This window comes from Saccoglossus kowalevskii, chromosome 11, assembly GCF_978046115.1.
Source record: "Saccoglossus kowalevskii chromosome 11, keSacKowa6.1, whole genome shotgun sequence".
Taxonomy (NCBI): domain Eukaryota; kingdom Metazoa; phylum Hemichordata; class Enteropneusta; family Harrimaniidae; genus Saccoglossus; species Saccoglossus kowalevskii.
In genome coordinates this window covers 33,091,907-33,111,674 of record NC_140651.1, presented here as the reverse complement: position 1 = coordinate 33,111,674, position 19,768 = coordinate 33,091,907, and the positions used below count along the sequence as shown (strand labels likewise).

The 19,768-nt window shown below is 33.3% G+C and overlaps 1 pseudogene; it reads right to left on the bottom strand.

Annotated features, from left to right (window-relative positions):
- Nucleotides 1–4,734: 4,734 nt before the first annotated feature.
- Nucleotides 4,735–19,768, bottom strand: part of LOC144353158 (FAD-dependent oxidoreductase domain-containing protein 2-like) — a 33,063-nt pseudogene continuing 18,029 nt past the window's right edge.

The following is a 19,768-nucleotide window of genomic DNA, read 5'->3' as shown; positions in this document are numbered from 1 at the left end:
CACTAAAAGACTTGACATATTAACTGGCACACCACTGTGTACATACTAAAAGACTTAACATATTAACTGGCACACCACTGTGCACACACTAAAAGACTCAACATATTAACTGGCACACCACTGTGTACATACTAAAAGACTTGACATATTAACTGGCACACCACTGTGTACATACTAAAAGACTTGACATATTAACTGGCACACCACTGTGTACACACTAAAAGACTTGACATATTAACTGGCACACCACTGTGTACATACTAAAAGACTTAACATATTAACTGGCACACCACTGTGTACATACTAAAAGACTTGACATATTAACTGGCACACCGCTGTGTACATACTAAAAGACTTAACATATTAACTGACACACAACTGTGCACACACTAAAAGACTCAACATATTAACTGGCACGCCACTGTGTACATACTAAAAGACTTGACATATTAACTGGCACACCACTGTGTACACACTAAAAGACTTAACATATTAACTGGCACACCACTGTGTACATACTAAAAGACTTGACATATTAACTGGCACACCACTGTGTACACACTAAAAGACTTAACATATTAACTGGCACAAAACGGTGTGCACACTAAAAGACTTAACATATTAACTGGCATGCTACTGTGTACACACTAAAAGACTTGACATATTAACTGGCACACCACTGTGTACATACTGAAAGACTTGACATATTAACTGGCACACCACTGTGTACACACTAAAAGACTTGACATATTAACTGGCACACCACTGTGTACATACTAAAAGACTTAACATATTAACTGGCACAAACTGTGTGCACACTAAAAGACTTAACATATTAACTGGCACACCACTGTGTACATACTAAAAGACTTAATATATTAAATGGCACACCACTGTGTACATACTAAAAGACTTAATATATTAAATGGCACACCACTGTGTACATACTAAAAGACTTAACATATTAACTGGCACACCACTGTGTACATACTAAAAGACTCAACATATTAACTGGCACGCCACTGTGTACATACTAAAAGACTTGACATATTAACTGGCACACCACTGTGTACACACTAAAAGACTTAACATATTAACTGGCACACCACTGTGTACATACTAAAAGACTTGACATATTAACTGGCACACCACTGTGTACACACTAAAAGACTTAACACATTAACTGGCACAAAACTGTGTGCACACTAAAAGACTTAACATATTAACTGGCATGCTACTGTGTACACACTAAAAGACTTAACATATTAACTGGCACACCACTGTGTACATACTAAATGCTTGACATATTAACTGGCACACCACTGTGTACATACTAAAAGACTTGACATATTAACTGGCACACCACTGTGTACACACTAAAAGACTTAACATATTAACTGGCACACCACTGTGTACATACTAAAAGACTTAACATATTAACTGGCACACCACTGTGTACATACTAAAAGACTTAACATATTAACTGGCACACCACTGTGTACACACTAATAGACTTAACATATTAACTGACACACCACTGTGTACATACTAAAAGACTTAACATATTAACTGGCACACCACTGTGTACATACTAAAAGACTTAACATATTAACTGGCACACCACTGTGCACACACTAAAAGGCTCAACATATTAACTGGCACACCACTGTGTACATACTAAAAGACTTGACATATTAACTGGCACACCACTGTGTACATACTAAAAGACTTGACATATTAACTGGCACACCACTGTGTACACACTAAAAGACTTGACATATTAACTGGCACACCACTGTGTACATACTAAAAGACTTAACATATTAACTGGCACACCACTGTGTACATACTAAAAGACTTGACATATTAACTGGCACACCGCTGTGTACATACTAAAAGACTTAACATATTAACTGACACACAACTGTGCACACACTAAAAGACTCAACATATTAACTGGCACGCCACTGTGTACATACTAAAAGACTTGACATATTAACTGGCACACCACTGTGTACACACTAAAAGACTTAACATATTAACTGGCACACCACTGTGTACATACTAAAAGACTTGACATATTAACTGGCACACCACTGTGTACACACTAAAAGACTTAACATATTAACTGGCACAAAACTGTGTGCACACTAAAAGACTTAACATATTAACTGGCATGCTACTGTGTACACACTAAAAGACTTAACATATTAACTGGCACACCACTGTGTACATACTAAATGCTTGACATATTAACTGGCACACCACTGTGTACATACTAAAAGACTTGACATATTAACTGGCACACCACTGTGTACACACTAAAAGACTTAACATATTAACTGGCACACCACTGTGTACATAATAAAAGACTTGACATATTAACTGGCACACCACTGTGTACACACTAAAAGACTTAACATATTAACTGGCACAAAACTGTGTGCACACTCAAAAACTTAATATATTAACTGGCATGCTACTGTGTACATACTAAAAGACTTAACATATTAACTGGCATACCACTGTGTACACACTAAAAGACTTAACATATTAACGGCACAAAACTGTGTGCACACTAAAAGACTTAACATATTAACTGGCATGCTACTGTGTACATACTAAAAGACTTAACATATTAACTGGCATGCTACTGTGTACATACTAAAAGACTTAACATATTAAGTGGCACACCACTGTGTACACACTAAAAGACTTAACATATTAACTGGAACAAAACTGTGTGCACACTCAAAGACTTAACATATTAAGTGGCACACCACTATGTACATACTAAAAGACTTAACATATTAACTGGCACATCACTGTGTACATACTAAAAGACTTGACATATTAACTGGCACACCACTGTGTACACACTAAAAGACTTGACATATTAACTGGCACACCACTGTGTACATACTAAAAGACTTAACATATTAACTGGCACACCACTGTGTACATACTAAAAGACTTGACATATTAACTGGCACACCGCTGTGTACATACTAAAAGACTTAACATATTAACTGACACACAACTGTGCACACACTAAAAGACTCAACATATTAACTGGCACGCCACTGTGTACATACTAAAAGACTTGACATATTAACTGGCACACCACTGTGTACACACTAAAAGACTTAACATATTAACTGGCACACCACTGTGTACATACTAAAAGACTTGACATATTAACTGGCACACCACTGTGTACACACTAAAAGACTTAACATATTAACTGGCACAAAACTGTGTGCACACTAAAAGACTTAACATATTAACTGGCATGCTACTGTGTACACACTAAAAGACTTAACATATTAACTGGCACACCACTGTGTACATACTAAATGCTTGACATATTAACTGGCACACCACTGTGTACATACTAAAAGACTTGACATATTAACTGGCACACCACTGTGTACACACTAAAAGACTTAACATATTAACTGGCACACCACTGTGTACATAATAAAAGACTTGACATATTAACTGGCACACCACTGTGTACACACTAAAAGACTTAACATATTAACTGGCACAAAACTGTGTGCACACTCAAAAACTTATTATATTAACTGGCATGCTACTGTGTACATACTAAAAGACTTAACATATTAACTGGCATACCACTGTGTACACACTAAAAGACTTAACATATTAACGGCACAAAACTGTGTGCACACTAAAAGACTTAACATATTAACTGGCATGCTACTGTGTACATACTAAAAGACTTAACATATTAACTGGCATGCTACTGTGTACATACTAAAAGACTTAACATATTAAGTGGCACACCACTGTGTACACACTAAAAGACTTAACATATTAACTGGAACAAAACTGTGTGCACACTCAAAGACTTAACATATTAAGTGGCACACCACTATGTACATACTAAAAGACTTAACATATTAACTGGCACATCACTGTGTACATACTAAAAGACTTGACATATTAACTGGCACACCACTGTGTACACACTAAAAGACTTAACATATTAACTGGCACAAAACTGTGTGCACACTAAAAGACTTAACATATTAACTGGCATGCTACTGTGTACATACTAAAAGACTTAATATATTAACTGGCACACCACTGTGTACATACTAAAAGACTTAACATATTAACTGGCACACCACTGTGTACGTACTAAAAGACTTAACATATTAACTGACACATCACTGTGTACATACTAAAAGACTTGACATATTAACTGGCACACCACTGTGTACACACTAAAAGACTTAACATATTAACTGGCACAAAACTGTGTGCACACTAAAAAACTTAATATAGTAACTGGCATGCTACTGTGTACATACTAAAAGACTTAACATATTAACTGGCATGCTACTGTGTACATACTAAAAGACTTAACATATTAAGTGGCACACCACTGTGTACACACTAAACGACTTAACATATTAACTGGAACAAAACTGTGTGCACACTCAAAGACTTAACATATTAAGTGGCACACCACTATGTACATACTAAAAGACTTAACATATTAACTGGCATGCCACTGTGCACATACTAAAAGATTTAACATATTAACTGGCATGCCACTGTGTACATACTAAAAGACTTAACATATTAACTGTCACACCACTGTGTACACACTCAAAGATTTAACATATTAACTGGCATGCCACTGTTTACATACTAAAAATGAACGTTTTAAATTTCACGTCACTGTTTGTACACAAGAAAAACTTAATCTGCGAAGTCAATTGTGTATGGTATACAGCCATCATATTTGGTTAGATCGGGTAGTTTCTGTAACTCTTCAGCGGTGAATGGAGTAACCTTGCTTTTAAATATTTCTTTGGATCCTAAAAACGAACCATTAAATTCCGTACCAGGTTCTAACTCCAGCTAAAGTAGGAAAACAAAGAAAATAATAATTAATATTTAGTGTTTCAGTTGAAACAATTGTTTTCGTGATTAATACAGCAATATTGTTTACATGATATCCTTAATATTTCTGACGAGTTTGCATTGAGTCAAACTTACACAATTATTGAAAAAGTTTTTCATTCTGTTTTGTACCATTGCGGGATTCTGGTCCAGTGCTGGTAAATCGAACCTCAGCTCCAATGAACCAGGCAATTTCTGCTCGTCTTCATGTTGTCCGTCTTTGTAGTAAGAGATTACTGGGTTCAAAAACGCATGGCAATTTCCAGTCTCAAAATCAGGAATATGCACAAAATCATTAGGATGCTTTCCTGCTTCTCCAAAACTGAAAAATCAATTGCTATAAATGTCAGTAACGGCTATATACCAACCGATGACCTCACATCAAATATGTACACGAATTCGATTCAAACTTAATATGAAGACCAGTATGTTATCACACTATTTGTTTTAATGCTTTGATTCAAAATGACGAACCAGCGGTCGTCTTGTTAAGTGCCTACTGGTTGTGGCAGTGTTATCTTGAGAAGGCATTATTGTATAGACCCCAATAAAATGGAGTTTTAAAGGTATCAACGCTAACGTAGACGTGTTTTAGAGGCATCTATGCCAACATGAGTGTGTTTTGGGGTCATCTATGCCAACACAGGTGTGTTTTGTGGTCATTTATGTTTTGGGGTCTTATTCTTGAACATAGGTTTGTTTTAGTGTCATCTACACCAACATAGCTGTGTTTTGGGTCATCTACACCAACATAGGTGTGTTTCGGGTCATCTACACCAACATAGGTGTGTTTCGGATCATCTACACCAACATAGGTGTGTTTCGGGTCATCCTCACCAACATGGGTGTGTTTCGGGTCATCTACACCAACATAGGTGAGTTTCGGGCCATCTACACCAATATGAATGCATTTTGGTGGTATATCAATGCTAAAATAGATGTGTTTTTGGAGTACTAACAGAAATATGAATGTTTTGGGGATATCAACGCCAATATGGATGTGTTTGCGGGTACAATATATAAATTTGAATATATTTCATTACAATACAATACACAACATGTCATACAAGTAAAGCACAGGGATTGTAATTGTTTTGCTTTTTTAAATCTGGAAACATAACAATACGTCATACATTAGTAAAAACTAACCGATGAAACCCATAAGCCAGCACAACAACAAACATATGTTTGTATCCTTTAAATATTCCACTCTCCAAAACATACGATTTAGGAAGATTCTCGTAATATTCTGCTTTAATTCTTGTTTCTGTGATATCATTCAATTCAGGAATAACCAAAACATTACACAAGAAGTCGTTAAGCTGATAGATAGCATCACCGATGCTGAAACGTTCTGGTGCAAAAAAATTAAAAAAAAATAGAAATTAAAAAAGCAAAATATTAATAGACGATGTGGATAATGTTATACAAAAATGTATGGTATGATTTATCGTAAAATGTCAGTGGACATAACAGAACTCCTTCAATTAATCAGAATACTGTGTATATTGCTCATACGAATAGGTAAATCGGAGTCATGCAGTTTCCAAGTACTTTATGAACTTTTAGTACTTTATGATAAATCTTCATATATGGTTTCCATCATCCAATATCAAACAAAATTATTTATACATTTCAGCTAAAATATTGCTGGCAGAGAGAAAATATCATCTGTCTTAAATGATATGCACAATATTGTGCACATATGTGTGCGCAGTCATGTGAGTGAATAACGACTCATTACCATTAATTAATGCTGAAATTCTCTGTTGCCATCATCATATCCAAAGTCATGTGGTTGGTGAGGTTGAGTTGAGTTCCAGTTGAATAACATCAAACGGTAAAATACATTGACGATAATATTTGGGTTTTTAGTGTAGTATATGAGAACTGTATTACGGTGTGTCACTAGCAGTGACAATTGTATATTCTATTTCAATGTGAAATATTCCTGATAACTAATTGTATTTTCTTGTAGTGCAAATTACTACCATACACCGGAGTTTGCTAAATTGGCAGTCATGTGACGTAGTTCATGGTGACATCAGTGTGAACATGGTTTAATATGAATACAAAATTATACATGGAGTGTTACGCTTCACATCAAACAGGTGATCATGATATATCTCATGTCAAACAGTAAGTTATGGCGGCGATTGAGCAATATGTGTACAAACTAAACGATAAATATAAATGTAGAGTCAATTTATTTAAAGAAAGATGAGTCACACTTACCGACAGTTTTGTTCGCCAGGCTGTCCGATGTAATTGGTAAATAATCACGCGGGTAAGGATTGCCATGGTAACGTTCTTCGCATATGTGATGCAAAGTACGAATATTGTAGCGGAAACCATGGATAAAACCAGATGCTGCTTTACGATCATTTGCCAGCATGGCGGCGCCGATGAAATATATACCTAGTATGCTAGATTCCCATGTACTTGACAGAACTGGAAACTTTCCATCGGCATTGGTATCTGAATAAGAAAAAGTAATGTTCACATAAACAAATTTAGAATATGGTATATTAGATTATGAAACAATTGATAGTGAAGTTATTTAAATTATAAAAAGATAAATAAATCTTTGTTTTCCATTACTAGTGTACCGTAATAAAGTTGAATTGAATAACACAATTAAATTGTTTGCTTTTAGTGAATGATTTCATATTTTTGTATAACTTTAAATGGATGAAAAAGCGTTTTCATACAAAATCTGAATGATTCAAATACTCACTTGGTTTACAATTCTCATCAAATAGTGTCAAATCAATATAGTTGAAACCAGTACAACAAATCACGTGATCGTACGGAGGCACTCTGAGCTTGAAGTGACCCTGTTTATCTTGCCAGTGTGGAACGATATCGTCAAAAACACAAAGGTATGTGTTATCCGGAAGCTTCTCCATTGACTCCAAATTCATAGCCAAATAGATATGGAGTGATTTCAACTGGTACATATCTAGAATGTTGTTGTTTACAGCACGTAGATCACCTGACAGAGGGGTATAACGAGAGAGTAATATACAAATGAATACTGTCACATAGAAATTAAAGGTCATAAACAGACAATTATATCCTGCAAAGTGTTATATATTATTCAATATAATAATGATGAACAAATCATTTCACAAAAGTTGGAGAACACTTATATGTATATTCATTATTTATGTTTAACATCTATTTTAGTTAAAATTAATTCCAACGTTTCATTAAAATTTACTAAATCGCTATGATTGTTAAAAAACATTATAGTATTTAGTCTGTAAAATTCACTATTTTTATTTTGTGTTTTGTTCTGATATTATCTTGCCACGATCGTGGTCACCATGCGATGTTAGAGGGTGCAGCTCAATAAAAACATGTCGTACGATCTAGTATAGTAAAGTTTATATGGAGACACAATGAATAAATATATATTGTATTATAGTGAATCCCCGCTATGTCGCGGTTTCAACAAAGTCAAAACTTGATTACCTAACGCACTTTAATACTGCATTAAAATCACACTATATTTGTATTCATCCAACTCAAATTGTTTTCAATAATATATACGTACCTACATAATGAGTATCCCAGGCATGCTTCACTTTTCGATCCCCAAATATGTGCACTTTAGTGGCCGAGCCTGCAAAGTGGTTAGCCACTTCAAATGCACTGTTACCATTACCAATAACCAACACTGATTTCCCTTCGTATTTGTCAGGATTGACGTCATGTGTGGCGTAAGTTTCCATGTGCTCTTTACCGATGATATGTTGAGGGATTCTTTCCGAGCATGCACCGGTAGCCATAAACAATATGTTACATCGATACTCAATATTAGATGTACGTAGAGCAAAATTTGCTCCAGATTCATCTTTATTCTCCAGTCTTCTTATTTGTTGCACTCGAGTGTTAAAATGAATATTAAGGTCCAATTTTTTGGCATAGTCTGCCAGATAGCGCACCAAATCATCAGCGTTTGGGAACAGCTTTTTGGAGTATCGAGTGAAGCGCAGGTCTGGATCGTCGCTTAGCAACGAATTCCAGTCATGCCTCATATTATACTCATCTTCAGGGAATGGGTTAAATCGTTTGTTGATGGATATCAGGGTGCGATGACGTGGGTGTTGTATAAAAAAACGAACCTGGTACCTCACCGGCATCGATAATAACATACTTCCGGTTAGTAGTTTTCAAATAGTAGCCCATCTGAAGTCCAGCTGGACCTGCGCCCACAATAATGTATTCAAAGTCACCTGTTAATAATAATTAAATAACTCAATGAATAAAATAATGTTTATTTCATAAAAATATAGCAAAAGGTATAATTACAAGATTGTAATTGGGATCAATATGCATGTATTCGAAGACTGCAATTGCGATCAACAAGCATGTATTCAAAGATTGTATTTGAGATTAATACACATGTATTCAAAGATTGTAAATGGGATCAATGTGCATGTATTCAAAGACTGTAATTGGAATCAATATGCATGTGCTCAAAGACTGTAATTCCGATTAATATGCATGTATTCAAAAACTGTAATTGGAATCAATATGCATGTATTCAAAGACTGTGATTGCGATCAACACGAATGTATTCAAAGACTGTAATTGCGATTAATATGCATGTATTCAAAGACTGTAATTGGAATCAACATGCATGTATTCAAAGACTGTAATTGGAATCAATATGCATGTGTTCAAAGACTGTAATTGGGGTCAATATGCATGTATTCAAAAACTGTAATTGGGATTAATATGCATGTATTCGAAGACTGTAATTGGAATCAATATGCATGTATTCAAAGACTGTGATTGGGATCAACACGAATGTATTCAAAGACTGTAATTAGGTATGATATGCATGTGTTCAAAGAGTGTAATTGGAATCAACATGCATGTATTCAAAGACTGTGATTGGGATCAACACGAATGTATTCAAAGACTGTAATTAGGTATGATATGCATGTGTTCAAAGAGTGTAATTGCGATTAATATGCATGTATTCAAAGACTGAAATTGGCATCAATATGCATGCATTCAAAGACTGTAATTGGGATCAATATGCATGTGTTGAAAGACTGTAATTGGTATCAACATGCATGTATATTCAAAGATTGTGATTGGGATTAATATGCATGTATTCAAAGGCTGTAATTGAGATTAATATACATGTATTCAAAGACCGTAATTGGGATCAATATGCATGTATTCAAAGACTAATTGCAATTATTATGCATGTATTCAAAGACTGTAATTTGGATCAATGTGCATGTGTTCATATATTGTAATTTGGATCAATATGCATGTATTCAAAGACTGTAATTGGGATCAATATGCATGTATTTAAAGACAGTAATTTGGATCAATATGCATGTGTTCATATATTGTAATTAGGATCAATATGCATGTATTCAAAGACTGTGATAGAGATTAATATGCATGTATTCAAAGACTGTGACAGAGATTAATATGCTTGTATTCAAAGATTGCAATTAGTATCAACATGCATGTGTTCAAAGACTGTGATTGGGATTAATATGCATGTATTCAAAGATTACAATTAGTATCAACATCCATGTGTTCAAAGACTGTGAGTGAGATTAATATGCATGTATTCAAAGATTGCAATTAGTATCAACGTGCATGTGTTCAAAGACTATGATTGGGATTAATATGCATGTATTCAAAGACTGTAATTAGTATCAACATGCATGTGTTCAAAGACTGTGATTGAGATTAATATGCATGTATTCAAAGATTGCAATTAGTATCAACATGCATGTGTTCAAAGACTATGATTGAGATTAATATGCATGTATTCAAAGACTGTAATTAGGATTGATATGCATGTATTCAAAGACTGTAATTGGAAGCAATGTGCATGTGTTCAAAGACTGTAATTGCGATTAATATGCATGTATTCAAAGATTGCAATTAGTATCAACATGCATGTGTTCAAAGACTGTGATTGAGATTAATATGCATGTATTCAAAGACTGTTATTAGGATTGATTTTCATGTATTCAAAGACTGTAATTGGAATCAATATGCATGTGTTCAAAGAATGTGATTGAGATTGATATGCATGTATTCAAAGATTGCAATTAGTATCAACATGCATGTGTTCAAAGACTGTGATTGGGATCAATATGCATGTGTTCAGGGACTGCGATTAGGATTGATATGCATGTATTCAAAGACTGTAATTGGGATTAATATGCATGTGTTCAAAGACTGTGATTGGGATCAATATGCATGTGTTCAGGGACTGTAATTGGGATCAACATGCATGTGTTCAAAGACTGTAATTGGGATCAACATGCATGTGCTCAAAGATTTCAATTAGTATCAACATGCATGTGTTCAAATACTGTGATTGAGATTAATATGCATGTATTCAAAGACTGTGATAGAGATTAATATGCTTGTATTCAAAGATTGCAATTAGTATGAACATGCATGTGTTCAAAGACTGTGATTGGGAATAATATGCATGTATTCAAAGATTGCAATTAGTATCAACATCCATGTGTTCAAAGACTGTGATTGAGATTAATATGCATGTATTCAAAGATTGCAATTAGTATCAACATCCATGTGTTCAAAGACTGTGATTGAGATTAATATGCATGTATTCAAAGATTGCAATTAGTATCAACATGCATGTGTTCACAGACTGTGATTGGGATTAATATGCATGTATTCAATGACTGTAATTGGAAGCAATATGCATATGTTCAAAGACTGTAATTGCGATTAATATGCATGTATTCAAAGATTGCAATTTGTATCAACATGCATGTGTTCAAAGACTGTGATTGAGATTAATATGCATGTATTTACAGATTGCAATTAGTATCAACATGCATGTGTTCAAAGACTGTGATTGGGATTAATATGCATGTATTCAAAGACTGTAATTAGGATTGACAATCATGTATTCAAAGACTGTAATTGGAATCAATACGCATGTGTTCAAAGACTGTAATTGCGATTAATGTACATGTGTTCAAAGACTGTAATTGGGATCAATATGCATGTATTCAAAGACCGTAATTGGGATCAATATGCATGTGTTCAAAGACTGTAATTGGGATTAATATGCATGTATTCAAAGACTAATTGCAATTATTATGCATGTATTCAAAGACTGTAATTTGGATCAATATACATGTATTCAAAGACTGTAATTGGAATCAATATGCATGTGCTCAAAGAGTGTAATTGCGATTAATATGCATGTATTCAAAGACTGTAATTAGAATCAATATGCATGTGTTCAAAGATTGTAATTTCCATTAATATGCATGTATTCAAAGACTGTAATTGGGATCAATATGCATGTGTTCAAAGACTGTGATTGGGAACTACACGAATGTATTCAAAGACTGTAATTAGGATTGATATGCATGTATTCAAAGACTGTAATTGGAATCAGTATGCATCTGTTCAAAGACTGTAATTGGGATCAATATGCATGTGTTGAAAGACTGTAATTGGTATCAACATGCATGTATTCAAAGACTGTGATTGGGATCAATATGCATGTGTTCAGGGACTGCGATTGAGATTAATATGCATGTATACAAAGATTGCAATTAGTATCAACATGCATGTGTTCAAAGATTGTGATTGGGATTAATATGCATGTATTCAAAGACTGTAATTACTATTGATATTCATGTATTCAAAGACTGTAATTGAGATTAATATGCATGTATTCAAAGACTAATTGCAATTATTATGCATGTATTCAAAGACTGTAATTGGGATTAATATGCATGTATTCAAAGACTGTAATTGCGATTAATATGCATGTGTTCAAAGACTGTAATTGGAATCAATATGCATGTATTCACAGACCGTAATTAGGATCAATATGCATGTGTTCAAAGGCTGTAATTGAGATTAATATGCATGTATTCAAAGACTGTAATTTGGATCAATATACATGTGTTCACATATTGTAATTGGGATCAATATGCATGTATTCAAAGACTGTAATTGGGATCATTATGCATGTGTTCATATATTGCAATTGGGATCAATATGCATGTGTTCAAAGACTGTGATAGGGATTAATATGCATGTATTCAAAGACTGTGATAGAGATTAATGTGCTTGTATTCAAAGATTGCAATTAGTATCAACATGCATGTGTTCAAAGACTGTGATTGAGATTAATATGCATGTATTCAAAGATTGCAATTAGTATCAACATGCATGTGTTCAAAGACTGTGATTGGGATCAATATGCGTGTGTTCAAAGACTGTAATTGGGGTCAATATGCATGTATCCAAAGACTGTAATTGGGATTAATATGCATGTATTCGAAGAATGTAATTTGAATCAATATGCATGTATTCAAAGACTGTGATTAGGATCAACACGAATGTATTCAAAGACTGTAATAGCGATTAATATGCATGTATTCAAAGACTGTAATTGGGATCAATATGCATGTGTTCAAAGACTGTAATTGGAATCAACATGCATGTGTTCAAAGACTGTGATTGGGATCAACACGAATGTATTCAAAGACTGTAATTAGGATTGATATGCATGTGTTCAAAGAGTGTAATTGGTATTAATATGCATGTATTCAAAGACTGAAATTGGCATCAATATGCATGTATTCAAAGACTGTAATTGCGATTAATATGCATCTGTTCAAAGACTGTGATTGGGATTAATATGCATGTATTCAAAGACTGTAATTAGGATTGATATTCATGTATTCAAAGACTGTAATTGAGATTAATATGCATGTATTCAAAGACTAATTGCAATTATTATGCATGTATTCAAAGACTGTAATTGGGATTAATATGCATGTATTCAAAGACTGTAATTGCGATTAATATGCATGTGTTCAAAGACAGTAATTGGGATCAATATGCATGTATTCAAAGACTGTAATTGGGATCAATATGTATGTGTTGAAAGACTGTAACTGATATCAACATGCATGTATTCAAAGACTGTGATTGGGATCAATATGCATGTGTTCAGGGACAGCGATTGAGATTAATATGCATGTATACAAAGATTGCAATTAGTATCAACATGCATGTGTTCAAAGACTGTGATTGGGCTTAATATGCATGTATTCAAAGACTGTAATTACGATTGATATTCATGTATTCAAAGACTGTAATTGAGATTAATATGCATGTATTCAAAGACTAATTGCAATTATTATGCATGTATTCAAAGACTGTAATTGGGATTAATATGCATTTATTCAAAGACTGTAATTGCGATTAATATGCATGTGTTCAAAGACTGTAATTGGAATCAATATGCATGTATTCACTGACCGTAATTGGGATCAATATGCATGTGTTCAAAGGCTGTAATTGAGATTAATATGCATGTATTCAAAGACCGTAATTGGGATCAATATGCATGTATTCAAAAACTAATTGCAATTATTATGCATGTATTCAAAGACTGTAATTTGGATCAATATGCATGTGTTCATATATTGTAATTGGCATCAATATGCATGTATTCAAAGACTGTAATTGGGATCAATATGCATGTGTTCATATATTGTAATTGGGATCAATATGCATGTGTTCAAAGACTGTGATAGAGATTAATATGCATGTATTCAAAGACTGTGATAGAGATTAATATGCTTGTATTCAAAGATTGCAATTAGTATCATCATGCATGTGTTCAAAGACTGTGATTGGGATTAATATGCATGTATTCTAAGATTGCAATTAGTATCAACATGCATGTGTTCAAAGACTGTGATTGAGATTTATATGCATGTATTCAAAGATTGCAATTAGTATCAACATGCATGTGTTCAAAGGCTGTGATTGAGATTAATATGCATGTATTCAAATATTGCAATTAGTATCAACATGCATGTGTTCAAAGAGTGTGATTGAGATTAATATGCATGTATTCAAAGATTGTAATTAGTATCAACATGCATGTGTTCAAATACTGTGATTGGATTAATATGCAAGTATTGAAAGTCTGTAATTAGGATTGATATGCATGTATTCAAAGACTGTAATTGGAAGCAATATATATGTGTTCAAAGACTGTAATTGCGATTAATATGCATGTATTCAAAGATTGCAATTAGTATCAACATGAATGTGTTGAAAGACTGTGATTGAGATCAATATGCATGTGTTCAAAGACTGTAATTGGGGTCAATATGCATGTATTCAAAAACTGTAATTGGGATTAATATGCATGTATTCGAAGACTGTAATTGGAATCAATATGCATGTATTCAAAGACTGTGATTGGGATCAACACGAATGTATTCAAAGACTGTAATTGCGATTAATATGCATGTATTCAAAGACTGTAATTGGGATCAATATGCATGTGTTCAAAGACTGTAATTGGAATCAACATGCATGTATTCAAAGACTGTGATTGGGATCAACACGAATGTATTCAAGGACTGTAATTAGGATTGATATGCATGTGTTCAAAGAGTGTAATTGGGATTAATATGCATGTATTCAAAGACTGAAATTGGCATCAATATGCATGTATTCAAAGACTGTAATTGGGATCAATATGCATCTGTTGAAAGACTGTAATTGGTATCAACATGCATGTATTCAAAGACTGTGATTGGGATTAATATGCATTTATTCAAAGACTGTAATTAGGATTGATATTCATGTATTCAAAGACTGTAATTGGGATCAATATGCATGTATTCACAGACCGTAATTGGGTTCAATATGCATGTGTTCAAAGGCTGTAATTGAGATTAATATGCATGTATTCAAAGACCGTAATTGGGATCAATATGCATGTATTCAAAGACTAATTGCAATTATTATGCATGTATTCAAAGACTGTAATTGGGATTAATATGCATGTATTCAAAGACTGTAATTGCGATTAATATGCATGTGTTCAAAGACTGTAATTGGGATCAATATGCATGTATTCACAGACCGTAATTGGGATCAATATGCATGTGTTCAAAGGCTGTAATTGAGATTAATATGCATGTATTCAAAGACCGTAATTGGGATCAATATGCATGTATTCAGAGACTAATTGCAATTATTATGCATGTATTCAAAGACTGTAATTTGGATCAATATGCATGTGTTCATATATTGTAATTGGGATCAATATGCATGTATTCAAAGACTGTAATTGGGATCAATATGCATGTATTTAAAGACAGTAATTTGGATCAATATCCATGTGTTCATATTTTGTAATTGGGATCAATATGCATGTGTTCAAAGACTGTGATAGAGATTAATATGCATGTATTCAAAGACTGTGACAGAGATTAATATGCTTGTATTCAAAGATTGCAATTAGTATCAACATGCATGTGTACAAAGACTGTGATTGGGATTAATATGCATGTATTCAAAGATTGCAATTAGTATCAACATCCATGTGTTCAAAGACTGTGATTGAGATTAATATGCATGTATTCAAAGATTGCAATTAGTATCAACGTGCATGTGTTCAAAGACTATGATTGGGATTAATATGCATGTATTCAAAGACTGTAATTAGTATCAACATGCATGTGTTCAAAGACTGTGATTGAGATTAATATGCATGTATTCAAAGATTGCAATTAGTATGAACATGCATGTGTTCAAAGACTGTAATTGGGATTAATATCATGTATTCAAAGACTGTAATTAGGATTGATATGCATTTATTCAAAGACTGTAATTGGAAGCAATATGCATGTGTTCAAAGACTGTAATTGCGATAAATATGCATTTATTCAAAGATTGCTATTAGTATCAACATGCATGTGTTCAAAGATTGTGATTGAGATTAATATGCATGTATTCAAAGATTGCAATTAGTATCAACATGCATGTGTTCAAAGACTGTGATTGAGATTAATATGCATGTATTCAAAGACTGTAATTAGGATTGATTTTCATGTATTCAAAGACTGTAATTGGAATCAATATGCATGTGTTCAAAAACTGTAATTGCGATTAATATACATGTGTTCAAAGACTGTAATTGGGATCAATATGCATGTATTTAAAGACTGTAATTAGTATCAACATGCATGTGTTCAAAGACTGTGATTGAGATTAATATGCATGTATTCAAAGATTGCAATTAGTATCAACATGCATGTGTTCAAAGACTGTGATTGGGATCAATATGCATGTATTTAAAGACTAATTGAAATTATTATGCATTTATTCAAAGACTGTAATTTGGATCAATATGCATGTGTTCATATATTGTAATTGGGATCAATATGCATGTATTCAAAGACTGTAATTGGGATCAATATGCATGTGTTCATATATTGTATTTGGGATCAATATGCATGTGTTCAAAGACTGTGATTGGGATCAACACGAATGTATTCAAAGACTGTAATTAGGATTGATATGCATGTGTTCAAAAAGTGTAACTGGGATTAATATGCATGTAATCAAAGACTGAAATTGGCATCAATATGCATGTATTCAAAGACGGTAATTGGGATCAATATGCATGTGTTGAAAGACTGTAATTTGTATCAACATGCATGTATTCAAAGACTGTGATTGGGATTAATATGCATGTATTCAAAGACTGTAATTAGGATTGATATTCATGTATTCAAAGACTGTAATTGAGATTAATATGCATGTATTCAAAGACTAATTGCAATTATTATGCATGTATTCAAAGACTGTAATTGGGATTAATATGCATGTATTCAAAGACTGTAATTGCGATTAATATGCATGTGTTCAAAGACTGTAATTGGAATCAATATGCATGTATTCACAGACCGTAATTGGGATCAATATGCATGTGTTCAAAGGCTGTAATTGAGATTAATATGCATGTATTCAAAGACCGTAATTGGGATCAATATGCATGTATTCAAAAACTAATTGCAATTATTATGCATGTATTCAAAGACTGTAATTTGGATCAATATGCATGTGTTCATATATTGTAATTGAGATCAATATGCATGTATTCAAAGACTGTAATTGGGATCAATATGCATGTGTTCATATATTGTAATTGGGATCAATATGCATGTGTTCAAAGACTGTGATAGAGATTAATATGCATGTATTCAAAGACTGTGATAGAGATTAATATGCTTGTATTCAAAGATTGCAATTAGTATCAACATGCATGTGTTCAAAGACTGTGATTGGGATTAATATGCATGTATTCAAAGATTGCAATTAGTATCAACATGCATGTGTTCAAAGACTGTGATTGAGATTGATATGCATGTATTCAAAGACTGTGATAGAGATTAATATGCTTGTATTCAAAGATTGCAATTAGTATCAACATGCATGTGTTCAAAGACTGTGATTGGGATTAATATGCATGTATTCAAAGATTGCAATTAGTATCAACATGCATGTGTTCAAAGACTGTGATTGAGATTAATATGCATGTATTCAAAGATTGCAATTAGTATCAACATTCATGTGTTCAAAGACTGTGATTGAGATTAATATGCATGTATTTACAGATTGCAATTAGTATCAACATGCATGTGTTCAAAGACTGTGATTGGGATTAATATGCATGTATTCAAAGACTGTAATTAGGATTGACAATCATGTATTCAAAGACTGTAATTGGAATCAATACGCATGTGTTCAAAGACTGTAATTGCGATTAATGTACATGTGTTCAAAGACTGTAATTGGGATCAATATGCATGTATTCAAAGACCGTAATTGGGATCAATATGCATGTGTTCAAAGACTGTAATTGGGATTAATATGCATGTATTCAAAGACTAATTGCAATTATTATGCATGTATTCAAAGACTGTAATTTGGATCAATATACATGTATTCAAAGACTGTAATTGGAATCAATATGCATGTGCTCAAAGAGTGTAATTGCGATTAATATGCATGTATTCAAAGACTGTAATTAGAATCAATATGCATGTGTTCAAAGATTGTAATTTCCATTAATATGCATGTATTCAAAGACTGTAATTGGGATCAATATGCATGTGTTCAAAGACTGTGATTGGGAACTACACGAATGTATTCAAAGACTGTAATTAGGATTGATATGCATGTATTCAAAGACTGTAATTGGAATCAGTATGCATCTGTTCAAAGACTGTAATTGGGATCAATATGCATGTGTTGAAAGACTGTAATTGGTATCAACATGCATGTATTCAAAGACTGTGATTGGGATCAATATGCATGTGTTCAGGGACTGCGATTGAGATTAATATGCATGTATACAAAGATTGCAATTAGTATCAACATGCATGTGTTCAAAGACTGTGATTGGGATTAATATGCATGTATTCAAAGACTGTAATTACTATTGATATTCATGTATTCAAAGACTGTAATTGAGATTAATATGCATGTATTCAAAGACTAATTGCAATTATTATGCATGTATTCAAAGACTGTAATTGGGATTAATATGCATGTATTCAAAGACTGTAATTGCGATTAATATGCATGTGTTCAAAGACTGTAATTGGAATCAATATGCATGTATTCACAGACCGTAATTAGGATCAATATGCATGTGTTCAAAGGCTGTAATTGAGATTAATATGCATGTATTCAAAGACTGTAATTTGGATCAATATACATGTGTTCACATATTGTAATTGGGATCAATATGCATGTATTCAAAGACTGTAATTGGGATCATTATGCATGTGTTCATATATTGCAATTGGGATCAATATGCATGTGTTCAAAGACTGTGATAGGGATTAATATGCATGTATTCAAAGACTGTGATAGAGATTAATGTGCTTGTATTCAAAGATTGCAATTAGTATCAACATGCATGTGTTCAAAGACTGTGATTGAGATTAATATGCATGTATTC